This window comes from Plecotus auritus (assembly GCF_963455305.1).
Source record: "Plecotus auritus genome assembly, chromosome: X".
NCBI classification, from domain to species: domain Eukaryota; kingdom Metazoa; phylum Chordata; class Mammalia; order Chiroptera; family Vespertilionidae; genus Plecotus; species Plecotus auritus.
The window spans coordinates 103253949-103271823 of record NC_137784.1 but is presented as its reverse complement, the minus strand read 5'-3'; the positions used below and the strand labels follow the sequence as shown (position 1 = coordinate 103271823).

Genomic DNA, 17875 nt, shown 5'->3' with positions numbered 1-17875 from the left:
ATAAAAAACACATGGTCATATCAATTGATGCAGAAAAAGTATTTGACAAAATCCAACACCCTTTCTTGATAAAAACTCTCAGCAAGGTGGAATAGAAGGATCATACTTCAGCATAATAAAAGCCATATATGATAAACCCACAGCCAACATCATACTCAATGGGCAAAAACTAAAACCATCTGCCCTAAGAACAGAAACAAGACAGGGATGCCCACTCTCACTACTCCTGTTCGACAGTACTGGAAGTATTAGCCATTGCAATTAGACAAGAAGAAATAAAAGACATCCAAATTGGAAAAGAAGAAGTAAAGCTGTCCTTATTTGCAGATGACATGATATTGTACATAAAAAACCCAAACACTCCATCAAAAAACTACTAGACTTAATAAATGAATTCAGCAATGTAGCAGGATACAAAATTAATGCCAAGAAATCTATGGCATTTCTATACACCAATAGTGAACTTACAGAAAGAGAGACTAAAAAAGCAATCCCATTTACCATCTCACCAAAAAAATTAAGATACCTAGGAATAAACTTATCTAAGGAGGTAAAAGACCTATACGCAGAAAACTACAGGACACTGAAAAAAGAGATAGAGGAAGACATAAACAGATGGAAGAACATACCATGTTCATGGATTGGTAGAATCAACATCATTAAAATGTCCATACTACCCAAAGCAATCTATAGATTCAATGCACTCCCCATTAAAATACCAACAGCATATTTCACAGACCTAGGAAGAACTCTCCAAAAATTCATCTGGAATAAAAAAAGACCCCAAATAGCCACAGCAATCCTGAGAAAGAAGAACAAAGTAGGTGGGATCTCAATACCAGATTTCAAGCTGTATTACAAGGCCACTGTTCTCAAAACAGTCTGGTACTGGCACAAGAACAGACATATAGACCAATGGGATAGAAACTGGCAGTTTCCTTAAAAGTTAAATTTACATGGGGAAAAAGGAACCCTCCTTCACTGCTGGTGGGAATGCAGACTGGTGTAGCCACTGTGGAGAACAGTTTGGAGTTTCCTCAAAAAACTAAAAATGGAGCTCCCATTTGACCCAGTAATCCCACTTCTAGGAATATATCCCAAGAAACTAGAAATACCAATCAGAAAGGATGTATGCACCCCTGTGTTCATAGCAGCACAATTTACCATAGCTAAGATTTGGAAACAGCCTAAATGCCCATCAGCAGATGAATGGATTAGAAAATTATGGTACATCTACCAGGGGTCCTCAAACTACGGCCTGCGGGCCACATGTGGCCCGCCGAGGACATTTATCCAGCCCGCCAGGTGCTGCTGCCTGTCCTGCTTAGCAGCCCACTCGTCCCAGGCCCGCAGTGTGCATAGGAATTTGTTCATAGTTTTGTTTTTTTTTTAACTATAGTCCGGCCCTCCAACTGTCTGAGGGACAGTGAACTGGCCCCCTGTTTAAAAAGTTTGAGGACCCCTCTACACAATGGAATACTATGTTGCTATAAAAAAGAAGGAATTCTTACCATTTGCAGCAGAGTGGATGGACCTGGAGAGCATTATGTTAAGTAAAATAAGCCAGGCTATGAAAGAAAAATACCACATGATCTCACTCATTTATTGAAAATAAATAACATTATAACCTGATAAATAAAAAGATAGATACAGAGGAAGTAAAGCACCAAACAGACTGTCAAATTACAATGGGAAGGCTGGGGAGTGTTGGGGAGGGGGGGAAAGAGATCAACCAAAGGACTTGTATGCATGCATATAAGCACAACCAATGGACACAAGACACTGGGGTGGGGGGGGGATGAGGGCATGCAACAGAGGGTAGGGGAGGCTTGGGGAAGGTCAATGGGGAAAAAAGGAGATATATGTACTACTATATATAATACTTTAAACAATAAAAAATGATATTGGGGAAAAAAATAAAATAAACACTTCCTTTATAATTATTCAAAGTGTGTGTATACATTTTGGAAGGACACCCTATAGTTTAGAAAAGCCCACAAAGGGCACAAATAACAAATTCAGGGTAGGATGGAGAATCTGATTTCCAGAATTACCACATTATAATATTCAAAATATCTACTTTTCAATAAAAAATCACAAGGAATGCAAAGATACAAGTCCACATTGCCCATCCACAGGGGGGGAAAATAATTGAATCTGTTCCTTAGAAAGTCCAGACTTTGAACTTACTGGACAAAGACTTTAAATGAACTGTCAAATATGATTGTCCAGAATAAGTATATCTGTGGAGACAGCACATAGATTAGTAGTTACCAGAGATTGGGGAGTGGGGGCGGGGAGAAAGTGAGTGGGAAATGACTGCTTAATAGGTATATGGTTTTCTTTGGGAGTGATCAGATATTCTGGAATTAGATAATGGTGATGCCTACACAATATTGTGAATGCACTAAATGCCACCAAATTGTATACTTTAAAATGATTAATGGTTAATTTTATGTAATTTGATGTCAATCAAAAAAATAATTTTTTTAAATCCTGCTTCTGAAATGTAGTTATGCCTTCCTCCTGTGACCATTCTAAGCACATTGTGCTCAAAGTTTTTTAAATGACAGATTGCTGGGACATTTTCAAGCTTACAGAACAGGTGGCATGAACTGTTTTGCCACAGTTAATAATTAATGTTCATTTAATAAATGTTAACATGTATGACAAAATTTAGTCTAAGACTTGCTCTCATTAAAACCTCATAGGGAAATTGTGAAAAAGTAAGTAACCCTCACCCATCTCAAACTCAGACTTCTTGGTGGCTACCATTATCCCCAGATAAATAAATATAGGTAACATCAAATTGACTATACAGGCAGTCCTCGCGTTACGTGGGACTCAGCATACATCATTTCATGGTTACATAGCCATCTCCCATTTATTTATTAAAAAAAAAAGTTCCGTCATTTCTACGTATGTACATATGTGCTTTATGTTTTTATTATTTACTTACCACAAGTAAAGGTCAGGAATTCTTATCTTTCTTTTAATTTTTTTTACTGTTTCACTTCATTACTGCTGTGTATGTGCTCCATGTGAGTGACTTAGGGGTTTATGTAGGTGGGTTCCGACTTATGGCAAAAATTGTGTTACATCACACCGTAGGAACAGATCTCCGATGTAACCCGAGGACCTACTGTACAGGGTAAGTGTTCAAAGAATGTTAATTGTTATGATATTCAAAATGAATTTAATTATGACTTATTAAGACACTCAAGAACAGTGGGAAGGGGGGGAAGTGATTTACGTATAGTGTAAATAAGAGACTTTCCAAATAAACCAAATATATATGATCAGACGAAGTAAAATCATGTGGAGTACAGGATTCCAAAGTTCACCACCACTACCACACATGCAGAACTACAAACACTGCAAGGAGAAGCATTGAGGAGCCATCAAATACTTTTAGACAATAATATAAATAATATAATTTAGACAATAATATAAATATTTTTTTATTATTGATTCAGGTATTATATATGTGTCCTTATACCCCCAGTTCCCCCACCCCCCAATCATGCCTTCACCCTCACCCCCTGTTGTCTGTGTCCACTGGTTAGGCTTATATGCATGCATACAAGTCCTTTGGTTGATCTCTCCCCCTTACCCCCACCCTCCCCTACCTTCCCTCTGAGGTTTGAGCATCTGATTGATGTTTCTCTGTCTCTGGATCTGTCTTTGTTCATCAGTTTATGTTGTTCATTATAATCCACAAATGAGTGAGATCATGTGATATTTATCTTTCTCTGACAGACTTACTTCACTTAGCATAATGCTCTCCAGCTCCATCCATGCTGTTGCAAATGGTAGTTCCTTTTTATGGCAGTGTAGTATTCCATTGTGTAGATGTGCCACAGCCTTTTAATCCACTCATCTGCTGATGGGCACTTAGGCTGTTTCCAAATCTTAGCTATGGTAAATTGTGCAGCTATGAACAGAGGGGTGCATATATCCTTTCTGATTGGTTTCTAGTTTCTTGGGATATATTCCCAGGAGTGGGATTACTGGGTCAAATGGGAGTTCCATTTTTAGTTTTTTGAGGAAACTCCATACCGTTCTCCACAGTGGGTGCACCAGTCTGCATTCCCACCAGCAGTGCACGAGGGTTCCTTTTTCTCCGCATCCTCGCCAGCACTTGTCCTTTGTTGATTTGTTGATGATAGCCATTCTGACAGGTGTGAGATGGTACCTCATTGTGGTTTTGATTTGCATCTCAGATGATTAGTGAGTTTGGGCATGTTTTTATATATCTCTTGGCTTTCCTTATGTCTTCTTTTGGAAAGTATCTATTTAGGTCCCTTGCCCATTTTTGATTGGATTGTTTATCTTCCTTTTGTTAAGTTGTATGAGTTCCCTGTAAATGAGATTAAACCCTTATTGGAGATAACATTGGCAAATATGTTCTCCCATGCAGTGGGCTTTCTTGTTGTTTTATTGATGGTTTCTTTTGCTGTGCAGAACCTTTTTATTTTGATGTAGTCCCATTTGTTTATTTTCTCTTTAGTTTCCATTGCCTTAGGAGCTGTATCAGTGAAGATATTGCTTTAGCATATGTCTGAGATTTTTCTGCCTGTGGATTCCTCTAATATTTTTATGGTTTCCCATCTTATGTTTAAGTCTTTTATCCATTTTGAGTTTATTTTTGTGTATGGTGTAAGTTGGTGGTCTAGTTTCATTTTTTTGCATGTATCTGATCAAATTTCCCAGCACCATTTATTGAAGAGACTGTATTAACTCCATTGTATGTTCTTGCCTCCTTTGTCAAATATTAATTGAGTATAGTGGTTTGGGTCGATTTCTGGGTTCTCTATTCTATTCCATTTGTCTATATGTCTGTTCTTGTGCCAGTACCAGGCAGTTTTGAAAACAGTGGCTTTGTAATACAGTTTGATATCTGGTATTGAAATCCCCCCTACTTGGTTCTTCTTTCTCAGGATGCTGCAGCTATTCAGGATCTTCTTTTATTTCAGATTAATTTTTGGAGAGTTCGTTCTAGGTCTGTGAAATATGCTGTTGGTATTTTAATGGGGAGTGCATTGAATCTATAGATTGTTTGGGGTAGTATAGACATTTTAATAAAAACAATGAAAAAAAATCAAACACTTGGGGACTAAATATCATGCTATTAAATAATGATTGGGTTACCAAAGTGATCAAAGAAGAAATAAAAAGCATCCTGGAAACACATGACAATGAAAACACAACAATCCAAAATCTATGGGACACAATGAAAGCAGTCCTGAGAGGGAAGTTCATAGCTCTACAGGCTTATCTCAAAAAAACAATAAAAAATGGTAATAAATTATCTAACCTTGAAACTTTAAGAATTGGGAAGAGAGCAATAAGAAAAGCCCTCATTATCCAGAAGGAAGGAGATAATAATGATCAGAGCAGAAAAAAAGGACATAGAGACAAAAAAAAAATACAAAAGATTAATGAAACCAAGAGCTGGTTCTTTGAAAGGATAAACAAGATTGATGAACCTCTAGCCAGGCTAACCAAGAAGCAAAAAGAGAGGACCCAAATAAACAAAATCAGAAATGAAAGAGGTAAAGTAACAACAGACCCCACAGATATACAAAGGATTGTAAAAAAATATATATTTTTTAAACAACTCTACTCCAACAAACTGGACAACCTTGACGAAATGGACACATTCCTAGAAAAATACAAGCTTCCAGGGAGAAACGAAGATGGCGGCATAAACACCCAAACTGCTGCCTCGCACAACAATTTCAAAACTACAACTAAAAGACAAAATGGACATCATCCAGAACCACAGGAAGGCTGGCTGAGTGGAAATTCTACAACTAGAAGGAAAGAGAAAAGCACAGTGAGACTTACAGGAGCTGTGGAAGGCAGAGATATGGAGGCACATGCACGGAGAGGGAGGCACGAGTGTGGAGAGGGCTGGCAACTGAGTACACAGCTGGCTTTCTCAATTAGGAGGAAGACAAAAGCTTCCGACTGCTCTGAACTCCAGTTCCAGGTGAGACTCTAGGGACCCAGACTCATACGGGGAAAAACTGGACTGTCTGGCAGCGGGTGAAACTCAAGGGCCACTTTCTCTCAGAGGTACTTGCAGCAATTACCGCAGGACACTGAGACACAGGGGCCTCTTAGGGCAGGGCTGACAGGAAGCCATTGCTGTGTGCTCCGCCCTGAGATCCCACCCCATGAAGCCATTGTTGTTTGCTCTGCCATGCGACTCCACCCCATCCAAGCTGAGCACAGAGGCTTTTGCATATGAATAGCCTGGTCCTTTGAATTCTAATCTTACCTAACAAACTGCAGCTGAGTCAGTGAGATCCAGAACATCCAAAAGAAGGCCCAAGGCCCCGCAGCAGCTTACAATGCTTCAAGCTGGGCCTCATCTGGGCACCTCCAAAACCCAAACAAAGAAGAGGAATCTGCAGACCTCTCCGTAGCTCCTGCTTGGTGCCCTCAGGCAGAGGCTAAATTAGTAGCTTCTTGGAGATCCAAGAGCCAGTGTACCCAGGGGTCAGAGTGGGACCATCCAGATTACAACTCCTCAGATTCATAAGGGACACACTCTTGTCTCATAGGGTGTCTCCAGCACAGAAGTTCTCCCATCATAGACAAAACTGATCCTCGCAGCCAATTGGCCTGGAGGTCAATTCCTCCCAGGGATACCAACAACAATCAAGGCTTAACTACAACAAGACTGTGCACACAGCCCACAAAGGGGTGCACCAAGAGTGTCCACCTCAGGTAACTGGGGAGGCTGAGCCACTGGGGCCTATAGGACACCTAGCACACAAAGCCACTCTATCAACACATGGAAGCAGCCAAAATGCGGAGACAAAGAAACAGGTCACAAATGAAAGAAATGGAGGAAAGCAAACTACTGGATATAGAGTTCAAAACCACAGTTATAAGGTTTTTCAAGAATTTTCTAGAAAAGGCCGATAAATTTAGTGAGACCCTTGAGGATATGAAAAAGGACCAACTAGAAATTAAGCATACACTGACTGAAATAAAAAAAAAATAATATACAGAGATCCAACAGCAGACTAGAGGATCGCAAGAATCAAGTCAAAGATTTGAAATACAAAGAAGCAAAAAACACCCAACCAGAAAAGCAAAAAGGAAAAAGAATCCAAAAATATGAAGATAGTGGAAGAAGCCTCCGGGACAACTTCAAGCGTCCCAACATCCGAATTATGGGGGTGCCAGAAGAAGAGAGAGAGCAAGATACTGAAACCTATTTGAAGAAATAATGACCAAAAACTTCCCCCACCTGGTGAAAGAAATAGACTTACAAGTCCAGGAATTGGAGAGAACCCCAAACAAAAGGAATCCAAAGAGGACCACACCAAGACACATCATAATTAAAATGCCAAGAGCAAAAGACAAAGGGATAATATTAAAAGCAGCAAGAGAAAAACAGTTAGTTACCTACAAGGGAGCACCCATATGATTGTCAGCTGATTTCTCAACAGAAACTATGCAGGCCAGAAGGGAGTGGCAAGAGATATTCAAAGTGATGAATAGCAAGAACCTACAACCAAGATTACTCTACCCAGCAAAGCTATCATTCAGAATTGAAGGTCAAATAAAGAGCTTCACAGATAAAAAGTTGAAGGAGTTCATCACCACCAAACCAGTATTATATGAAACGCTGAAAGGTATTCTTAAAGAAGAGGAAGAAGAAGAAAACAGTAAAGATAAAAATTATGAACAACAAATACATATCTATCAACAAGTGAATCTAAAGATCGAGGAAATAAAAAATCTGATGAACAGAATAAACTGGTGAATATAATAGAATCAGGGGCATAGAAAGGGAGTGGACTGACAATTCTCAGGCAGAAGGGAGTGTGAGGGGTGCTCGAAGAGACTGGACAAAAATCATACTCCTATGGATGAGGACAGTGGGGGGAGGAGTAAGGGCAGAGGGTGGGGTGGGATCTGGGTGGAGGGGAGCTATGGGGGGGGAAGAGGAACAACTGTAATAATCTAAACAATAAAGATTTATTTATTTATTTAAATAAATAAATAAATAAATAAATAAAACCGTAATCAAAAAGCTTCCAGCAAACAAAAGCCCTGGACCAGATGGCTTCACAGGGGAGTTTTACTGAGCATTCAAAGAAAAACTAAAATCAATCCTCAGACTATTCCAAAAAATTCAAGAGGAAGGAACACTTCCTAGCTCTTTCTATGAACCCAGCATTACCCTAATCCCAAAACCAGATAAAGACACCACAAAGAAAGAGAATTACAGGCCAATATCCCTGATGAACATAGATGCTAAAATCCTCAACAAAATTCTAGCAAACCAGATCCAGCATTACATTAGAGAGATCATACACCATGACCAAGTGGGATTTATTCCAGGGATGCAAGGCTGGTATAATATCCACAAATCAATAAACATGATACATCACATAAACAAACTGAGAGACAAAAATCACATAATCATATCAATTGATGCAGAAAAGGCATTTGACAAAGTCCAACACCCTTTTCTGATAAAAACTCTCAGCAAGATGGGAATAGAAGGATCATGCCTCAACATAATAAAAGCCTTATATGACAAACCTACAGCCAACATCATACTCAATGGGCAAAAACTAAAACCGTTTCCCTTAAGAACAGGAATAAGACAGGAATGCCCACTCTCACCACTCCTGTTCAACATAGTACTGGAAGTGCTAGCCATTGCGATCAATCAAGAAGAAGAAATAAATGGCATCCAAACTGGAAAAGAAGTAAAATTGTCATTATTCTCAGAATACATGATACTATACATAGAAAACCCTAAAGACTCCATCAAAAATTATTAGACTTAATAAATGAATTTGGGCCCTAGCCGGTTTGGCTCAGCGGATAGAGCATCGGCCTACAGACAAAGGGTCCCGGGTTTGATTCCGATCAAGGGCATGTACCTGGGCTGCAGGCTCCTCCCCGGCCCGGGCCCTGGTCGGGGCATGCAGGAGGCAACCCATCAATGTGTCTCTCTCACATCGATGTTTCTCTCTGTCTCTCCCTCTCTCTTCCACTCTCTCCCTAAAAATCAATGGAAAAATATCCTTGAGTGAGGATTAACAGCAACAAAAATAAAATAAATAAAATACCATTAAAAAATAAATAAATAAAATAAATAAATAAATGAATTTGGCAATGTAGCAGGATACAAAATTAACGCCAAGAAATATACAGCATTTTTATACACCAATAGTGAACTTACAGAAAAGGAGATTAAAAAACAATCCCATTTAGCATTGCACACAAAAAAATTAAGATACCTAGGAATAAACTTAACTAAGGAGGTAAAAGACCTCTACTCAGAAAACTACAGGACGTTGAAAAAAGAGATAGAGGAAGGCATAAACAGATGGAAGAACATACCGTGTTCATGGATTGGTAGAATCAACATCATTAAAATGTCTATAATAATATAAATACTATGCTTAATTCTGTTGCTTCTAAGTGTTACCGAAATAGTCACAAGGTGATATTGCAAATGGCCATAAAGAAAAATGTGACTCTGTTGGAGAAAAATGCATCATGTATTTTGCACTATGGCTTCACATGGTTTTGGTTTCTTTGATTTGTTTGGTTGTTTATCTCATTTGTGGTGTTCTCCTTGCCTATAACCTATTTGAACCTGAATCTAAATAACTGGAAGTTGAGTTGACAGAAGCCCTGAGCAGAGAATTAGAAGACCTGCATCTGTATGTACCTTTAGCCAAATTACTCCTTTTCATTGTGCCTCAGTTTTCTCATCTACAAAATAGGAATGATGCCTGCCCTACCTATCTCACATTGATGTGGAGACAGTAAGATGATTAGCAGTGTGAGCCCCACTCTACTGAAAGCCAAAACCATTGGTCTTTATCGGTGTGATATACAGGCCACTGAACGCAAGCTCAGAGCTACAGTAAGGCAGGCTTCCACCTTGCCCCAAGAGTGAAAGCAATAGAAACTAGCATGGAGATTCTTCCATCTAAATAATATCACCTGAAATGCAGTGCCAGGAACCAAGCATAGCAGCTACTGACTGGAAAAGAGGTGACAAAAAAGGAAGTAACTCTGCATGGTGTTCCATCCCCTTAAGCTGCAGATAGTTCTTTCCTCCCAGTTCTCTAGTACTTTTAGTTTATGCTGCTTAATACTTACAAAACTGGCAAGCATGTGTGGAATGCCTTATATCCTGGCTCAGCACACAATAGGAGAATTTGGAAGGACACAGAAGAAAAGTAGCAAGTACAGATGAGCTTGAAGAACACAGGTTTAAACTACGCAGGTCCACTCCTACAAGGATTTTGTTTTTCAATAAATATACAGTCAGCCTTCCCTATCCCTAGGTTTCCCATCCACAACTGCAGATAGAAAACAGTATTTTCTTTCCTTCTTTCTTTTAGTTTTGTTTTAATTTTTATTTTCCAATTACAGTTTATATTCAATATTATTTTATATTACTTTCAGATGTACAGCATAGTGGTTAGAAAATCATATACTTTACAAAGTATTCCCCTCAATATTTCAAGTACCCACATGGCCTCATACGTAGTTATTACAATATTATTGATTATATCACATATGCTGTACTTTACAGCCCTTGACCATTCTGTTAACTACCACTCTGTACTTCTTAATTCCTTCACCTTTTTCACCCAGCCTCCCAACTGCCCCCTGCCCCCCGCCTCTAGCAACCATCATTTGGAAAATAGTATTTTCGATTCATCTTTGGAATCCACAGATGCAGAGGGCCAACTTAAATTATACTCCGATTTTTCAAGAGCAGGAGTGTGGTGATAGGCACCCTAACCCCCATGTTATTCAAGGGTCAACTGTACAGTGCCTACCCTTAAAGGAGCTGTACTATCAAGTTGGGGAGAACAGATACTTATATCCATGAGACAATTAGGTCATAGTGCAGAACATTAGATAATAAAAGGCTCAGTTATGTAGTGAAGAGTAGGCAACATAAGAGGTCCAAAAAGAGGCAGAGAAAAAAGGAACTCGTTTCATCCTAATAAACCTGTGAGGTAGAAACTAGAATTATTCACATTTTACAGATAAGGAAACTGAAACTCAGAAAGGTTATGCAAATTGCCAAAGAAACATAGATAATAAGTGGTGAGTAAGGAGTTCAACCAAGATTTGTCTGAATCCAAGAGAATTGGAGTAAATGAAGAATACTTCCTGGAAGACCTAGGGCTCCAACAAGTCCTTAAAAGATGGGAAGGGCTTGAAATTAAAGCGCCTTGAAAACAGATAATCATAAAAAGGCATTGTGCATGCCCTGGCCAGTATTGCTTAGTGGTTGGAGCATGGGCCCCGAGCACCAAAAGGGTCTCGGGTTCAATTCCCAGTCAAGGGCACATACCTGGGTTGCCAGTTCAATCCCTGGCCCAGGTCGGGGCACATGCAGGGATGCAACCAATTGATGTGTCTCTCTCACATCAATGTTTCTCTCTCTCTCTCTCTCTCTCTCTCTCTCTCTCTCTCTCTCTCTCTCTCTTCCCATATATATTGGCCAGATTATTATGATCTCTGAACACATAATAATCTGGCCACACAGTGTATATCCTATATAATAAAAGGCTAATATGCAAATTGTCTCCTCAACCAGAGTTCGACCAGCAGGCAAGCCGGCCAACCATCCATGTCCCCTACCCCTGGCCAGGCTGGCCGGACCCCATCCATGCATGAATTCATGCACCGGGCCTCAATATATATATATATATATATATATATATATATATATATATATATATATATATATATATATATCCTCTTCCTCCCTTCCACTCTCTAAAACTCTAAAAATCAATGGAAAAAATATCCTCAGGCGAAAATTAACAATAAAAAAAGAAGGCATTGTGCAGAGTCACATAATGAAGACAGTATTTCAGGAATGAGTTTACAGTGATATGCAGAATGACCCAAAAGAGTGAAAGCCTGGAATTAGGACAGCAGCTTGGTAGCTATTACAGAATGCAAGCATAAAATGTTGTAGGGTATCCTAAACCAGGATAGAAGGGGATATAGTGGAGTAGAATTGAAATATCTCAGGGAGAAAAATCAGGGTGAGGTTACTTTAAAAATAGGGATAAAGAAGGATAAGAAAAGATTCCAAGAATCTGAGCCTGAAATACCCTGAGAATGCTGGTATCACATGATGGAAATAATGTCATCAGGAGGAGAAGCAGGCTGGAACACTTGGTTTGGAACAAATTGAGATTGAAATGTGAACAAAAAATCCAAGTAGAAATGCCAGGAGACAGTTGAAGAAATAGGTCAGAAGCTCAGATGAGGTCAGAACCAGAATCATCAGTCTCCATATAGAAGTGCTAGTTGAAATCATGAATGTTGATTAGTTACTGTAGCAGACATTGTGGTTTGCCTACCAAAAAGCTATTCCTCATTTCTTCTTGCTTATAGAATCCCAATTTTGTCCTATAGCAGTCACTCATGTTCTTAAGGGAAGCTGGGAGCGCTTCTGCTCCAGTGGGAAAAATCACAGGGAATGGTCTAGGCCAGTGGTTTTCAACCTTGGGTGCACAGGGGAGTAACCTGGAGAACTTTAAAAATGTTGATGCCCAGGTGCCACAGTCAAAGTTGAGATCCACTGGTCTACAAGCCTATCATGGTAGTTTCATTCCCCTTGTCAGTGACTGATGTAGGTAATCCTAGCCAATGGGCGGGTGCTTGGAAGATAGGTTTTTCTTACTCAAAATTAAATGCACTGCAGGAAACACCTTATTCTAGATGAACATCATCATTTCTGCATGTGAGGCATGGACATGTTGCTACCATCTTACAGTTCTGGAAGGGATATAGTAAACATAACAGATGAAAAGATGGAAAACACCTGGGTTCTTATTGAGGTCCTTGAGCTATTGAATTGACCAGTTCTGGAACCTCCATATCTTTAGAACTTTTTTTTATAAGAAATAATATTTGTCCTTTTTGTTTAAGTCATCTTGAGCTGAGTTTTCTGTTACTTGCTTCTACTATGTATTTCATGAAAAATATTGCACTATATTGTATTAATTGAGTTCCCAGAAGACAATGATTGTGTCTAATACATTTCTGTATAGAACACAATATAGGTCTCCAAACATAAATATTTTTTTTAATTTTTTTATTAAGGTATTATATGTGTACATATCTTACCATTGCCCCCCACCCCACTCCCATACATGCCCTCACCCCCCAATGTTTTGCATCCGTTGGTTACTCTTATATGCATGCATATAAGTCCTTCAGTTGATCTCTTAATTCCCCCACCCCTCCCTAACCTTACCACTGTAATTTGACAGTCTGTTTTATGCTTTACTGCCTCTGTATCTATCTTTTTGTTCATCAGTTTATAATGTTTTTCATTATCCCCAAATGAGTGAGATCATGTGGTATTTTTCTTTCATTGACTGGCTTATTTCACTTGGCATAATGTTCTCTAATTCCATAAATATTTAAACATTAAACAATGTTTGATGGATAGATGAAAAAGACACGAAGAAAACAGAAGAGTGTCAACCATTCACTGTGTCTTCATGAGACTCCACAGTTAGGATGAAGAAGAAAAAAGAGGGAAACAGGAAATAAAAGAAAAAGGTGTGTTGTAGGGGATAGAATGAAAACTAGCATAGGCCTGGGTCATAGAAGCCAAATATTTAAGAAATTAGTATGTTAGGGTAGTCAGTGTCAGTTGGAATGAGACAAACATGGGAATAAATAAAAAGCTATTGAGGTGTTCTTAGGGCGTGGGAGGGTGGGAATAACATTCGGCCAGCCATTCAAGGTCACAGACTTTCCATTCTAGAAACATGGCACAGTTTGTCCATAACCTTGTGGAGAAGGCTCCTGTGCTGGCAAATGCTGCTGTGACTTACTCGGAAGCCTCGATTGGCCACCTTTTGGCATTATACCAAGGTTAAGCTGGTTCCTCCAACCCCTGCTGAAATCCCTACAGCTATTCAGAGCTTGAAAAAACTAGGCAATAATGCTCAAATTGGTATCTTCAAAGAGTTCACAGTTAAGGAAGCACTGCTGAATGGTATGGTGGACACTGAGGTGTGGATGTGGTTTTATGTCAGTGAGATCATAGGCAAGTGTGTCATCATTGATTATAATGTTTGAAGATCAATCTTTAATATCTATTTATTTTAAGTTATTTGAATGTTCTTAGACCATGAGTGATCAGAATGGTATTTAAATTAAAAAGATATGTCAAAATTTTAAAATTTTAAAAAGAAAAGACTATTGAGATTTGGTGAGAAAGAAATGCCTAGCAACCTCTGGTATGTATTTTTACAAGCAGACCCAAACCTTCATGAGAACTTTTCTCAAGAATCTAAGTTACTTGTCCTCTGTAATTAAATATTCGGCATAATTGGTGCTTAAGCTGAAATTACTATTCTTACCCGTAATCAATGTAAAAGTGTTTAATGGAATTTCAGTAACTCCATCTTCAGGTCTGGCTGGGTAGCTCAATTGGTTAGAGCATTGTCCTGATATGCCAAGGTTTCAGGTTTGATCCTTGGTCAGGGCTCGTATAAGAATCAACCAATGAATGTATAAATAAGTGGAACAACAAGTTGATGTTTTTCTTCCTCTCTCTCTCTCTCTCTCTCTCTCTCTCTCTCTCTCTGAAAGTCAATCAATAAATTTAAAAAAAATAACACCATCTTCAGTTTGGTTTCTGGTGAGATCATTAGCTTTGGGGACCCCATACTCAACAGAAACTAGATCAAAGTCAAGACCTATTACCATCATCATGCAATACAGTAAAATATCCTTAGAAGAAAGAAGAGATCAAACTTTCTCCACAGAAAAGGGAAAAATTTGGGGTGTCAATTTCTTCAAACATAGCACAGCACCTGTCACAAATATATGAGGTAGCATGAAAAGGTCACCTGCTTGCAGACTTACTTTCTTGCTCACAAGTCAAAGGGGGTTTCCCAGGCTGGTAACACTCTAATTTAAGACATTCTGGAGCCCTAATTTCCATTTCAAACCATAGGTTATCTCTACTTTCATTTAAACAAGTAACTTTAACCCACCGCCATGGAATTCTTCTGAATAACTTTGGTCTCTGAAAATGCTGTGTTTCTGGGAAGGAGTCTTGGGGAAAGTCCCCTTCTTCAGTGCACAAGGCCTTCCTCTTTCTCCATCCAGGAGCTTTTGCCCCACAAGTAGATAATATTAGATCTTATCCTATCTAATAAAAGAGTAATATGCAAATGGACCATACCTCCAATACACCCACAAGCCACGCCCACCAGCCAATCAGGAGTGAGTATGCAAATTAACCCAACCAAGATGGCTGTGGCCATGGAGCGAGCAGGAGGCTTGGGTTTCCCCAGTAATGGAGGAAGCCAAGCTTTCCACACACCCTGGCCGGCCTAGGCTTCCACTCAAGGCTACAAAATTTCAATTATAGAAGATAAATAAATCTCAACAAAAATGGCGGCAGCCATGGAGCAAGGAGGAAGCTTGGCTCTGCTCAAGGCTACAAAGTTTCAATTATAGAAGATAAAAAAATTCCAGATACCAGGGCATCCTCTTGGGTCGCCGGGGGCATGGCCAGCCTGCAAACCACCACAGGCCCCTCGCCCAGGCCACCCCATGCCCCAAGGGAACCCCCACCCTGATCCAGGACACCCTTCAGGGCAAACCACCTGGCCCCCACCCGTGCACCAGGCCTCTATCCTATCTAATAAGAGTAATATGCAAATTGACCATCACTCCAACACACAAGATGACTGCCCCCATGTGGGCAAAGATGGCTGCCCCCATGTGAACACAAGATGGCCACCACAAGATGGCCAGCAGGGGATGGTAGTTGGGAGGGACCAGGCCTGCAAGGGAGGGCAGTTGTGGGTAATCAGGCCAGCAGGGGAGGGTAGTTGGGAGGGACCAGGCCTGCAAGGGAGGGCAGTTGGGGGTGACCCGGCTGGCTGAGGAGGGAAGTTGGGGGCAAACAGGCTGGCAAGGAAGGGCAGTTGGGGGGGGGACCCAGGCCTGCAGAGGAGAGCAGTTGGGGGGGACCAGGCCTGCAGGCAGGGGAGGGCAGTTAGGGGTGACCAGGCCTGCAGGGGAGGGCAGTTAGGGGCAAACAGACTGGCAGGGGAGCAGTTAGGCATCAATCAGGCTGGCAGGGGAGTGGTTAGGGGGTGATCAGGCTGACAGGCAGAAGCAGTTAGGGGCAATCAGTAATGCAGGCAGGCGAGCAGTTGGGAGCCAGCAGTCCTGGATTGTGAGAGGGATTGTGAGAGGGATGTCTGACTGCCCGTTTAAACAGGCAGTCGGACATCCCTCGAGGGGTCCCAGATTGGAGAGGGTGCAGGCTGGGCTGAGGGATACCCCACATGCACAAATTTCATGCACTGGGCCTCTAGTAGGTAATAAGTACTCTCAGAATTCTGTGAGATCTGCAATAGCGCATTCTAAACTCTAAATGGTGAGAAATGTCAAGAACTCCCCAAATTCAATGAAGTTTGACCTGGATATAGTCTTAGAAGAGTAGGATTGTATTGGCATGTTAAATACCATAGCCCAGTGTTTCCCATTGTTCCCTGTTGGTAGGTAGAATAATTAACTCCCCCCCACATCCAAAGATGTCCACATCCTAATCCCCAAAACCTATGAACATGTTACATTACTTGGCAAAAAGGACATTGCAGTATGATTAAGTTAAATATCTTAAGAAGATTACCCTGGATTATCCAGATGGATCTAATGCAATCACAGGAGTTCTTATAAGAGTGAGGCAGAAGTGTCAATACATGTGATGACAGTAGAGGGGAAGAGGAGAGGGGGTGGGGTTAAAGATGCTATGGTGCTGGCTTTGAAGATGAAGAGGAATGTGGCTATCCTATAGAATCTGGAAAAAGCAAGGAAACAGAGTATCCCCTAGAGCTTCCAGAAGAACACAACCCTGTAGACACCTTGATTTTTAAGACAACTGAACTACGGAACTGTAAGGTAATATATTTGTGCTGGTTTAAGCCACTAAGTATGCTAATTGGTTACAGCAACAATAGGAAACTAATGCACTTGCTGTTGCGACTTCTTTTGAAAAATACAACTAAGTGGTCAAATAAATGTGCAATCTCTAGCCTTCTTTTGGAAATTCACAGTGCACACTGGTTCACTAAAGGCTCTGAGAAGTCTGATGGAAAAGAAATCTATAAGTTTACCTCATTATTGACCATCAAAAATCTGTTAGCTGCAACCATTAATTATCATCCCACAAAATAATGTTCCTTTCTCAGAACACTAGTTTGAGGTAATGCTGCTGATAACTCATTGAATGTTAATTTGATTGAAGCTGAAGATAGATGTGTTAACCAAAAAAAGAGGTTAGTGTGGAAATCTAGAAGGTGGTGAGTCAAAGAACAAGAAAGTCTCAATGTTCTGCTCAATTGTCCAGGAAAGCTCATTCTGACATACAAATACATCAATATTTAGTACCTGCTCTCTGATCTATTCCCTGGTGGATGGCTGATGCCATTAAGATAGCCCAAGGAGGTCCCCTAGTTCTCCTTCCTAGTGCCCCCAAACAACCTTCTGCTATCATTAAGCTTCCCTTTCAAGTCTGACCTGACGGCTGATATGCCAACTCCAGTCTGAATATGAATAAATCAAAATTCTAACTTTACATATATTTCTATCCCTTGTGATTTCGATTTTATTAGCATGAGTCCATCTCCAGGAGATTCCTGACTTCTAAGTATCTCTGACAAAATTCAGTTTCTAAGTCTAACTAGTGCCCCTATAAGGTCCTGCCTAAATTGCCAGACGGAGGAACTTTCTTAATGACACCTCCACCCTGCATTACTCGTAACTGCCACAATCCCTCTTGGGGGCAATTTCTTTGTCCATAACA

The 17875-nt window shown here is 40.2% G+C and overlaps 1 pseudogene across 1 annotated transcript; it reads left to right on the top strand.

Annotated features, from left to right (window-relative positions):
- Window positions 1-13811: 13811 nt before the first annotated feature.
- On the top strand, window positions 13812-14124 carry LOC308239690 (ATP synthase subunit g, mitochondrial-like; annotated as a pseudogene). The gene has a single exon. The product of its transcript is annotated as an ATP synthase subunit g, mitochondrial-like (transcript).
- Window positions 14125-17875: the final 3751 nt, after the last annotated feature.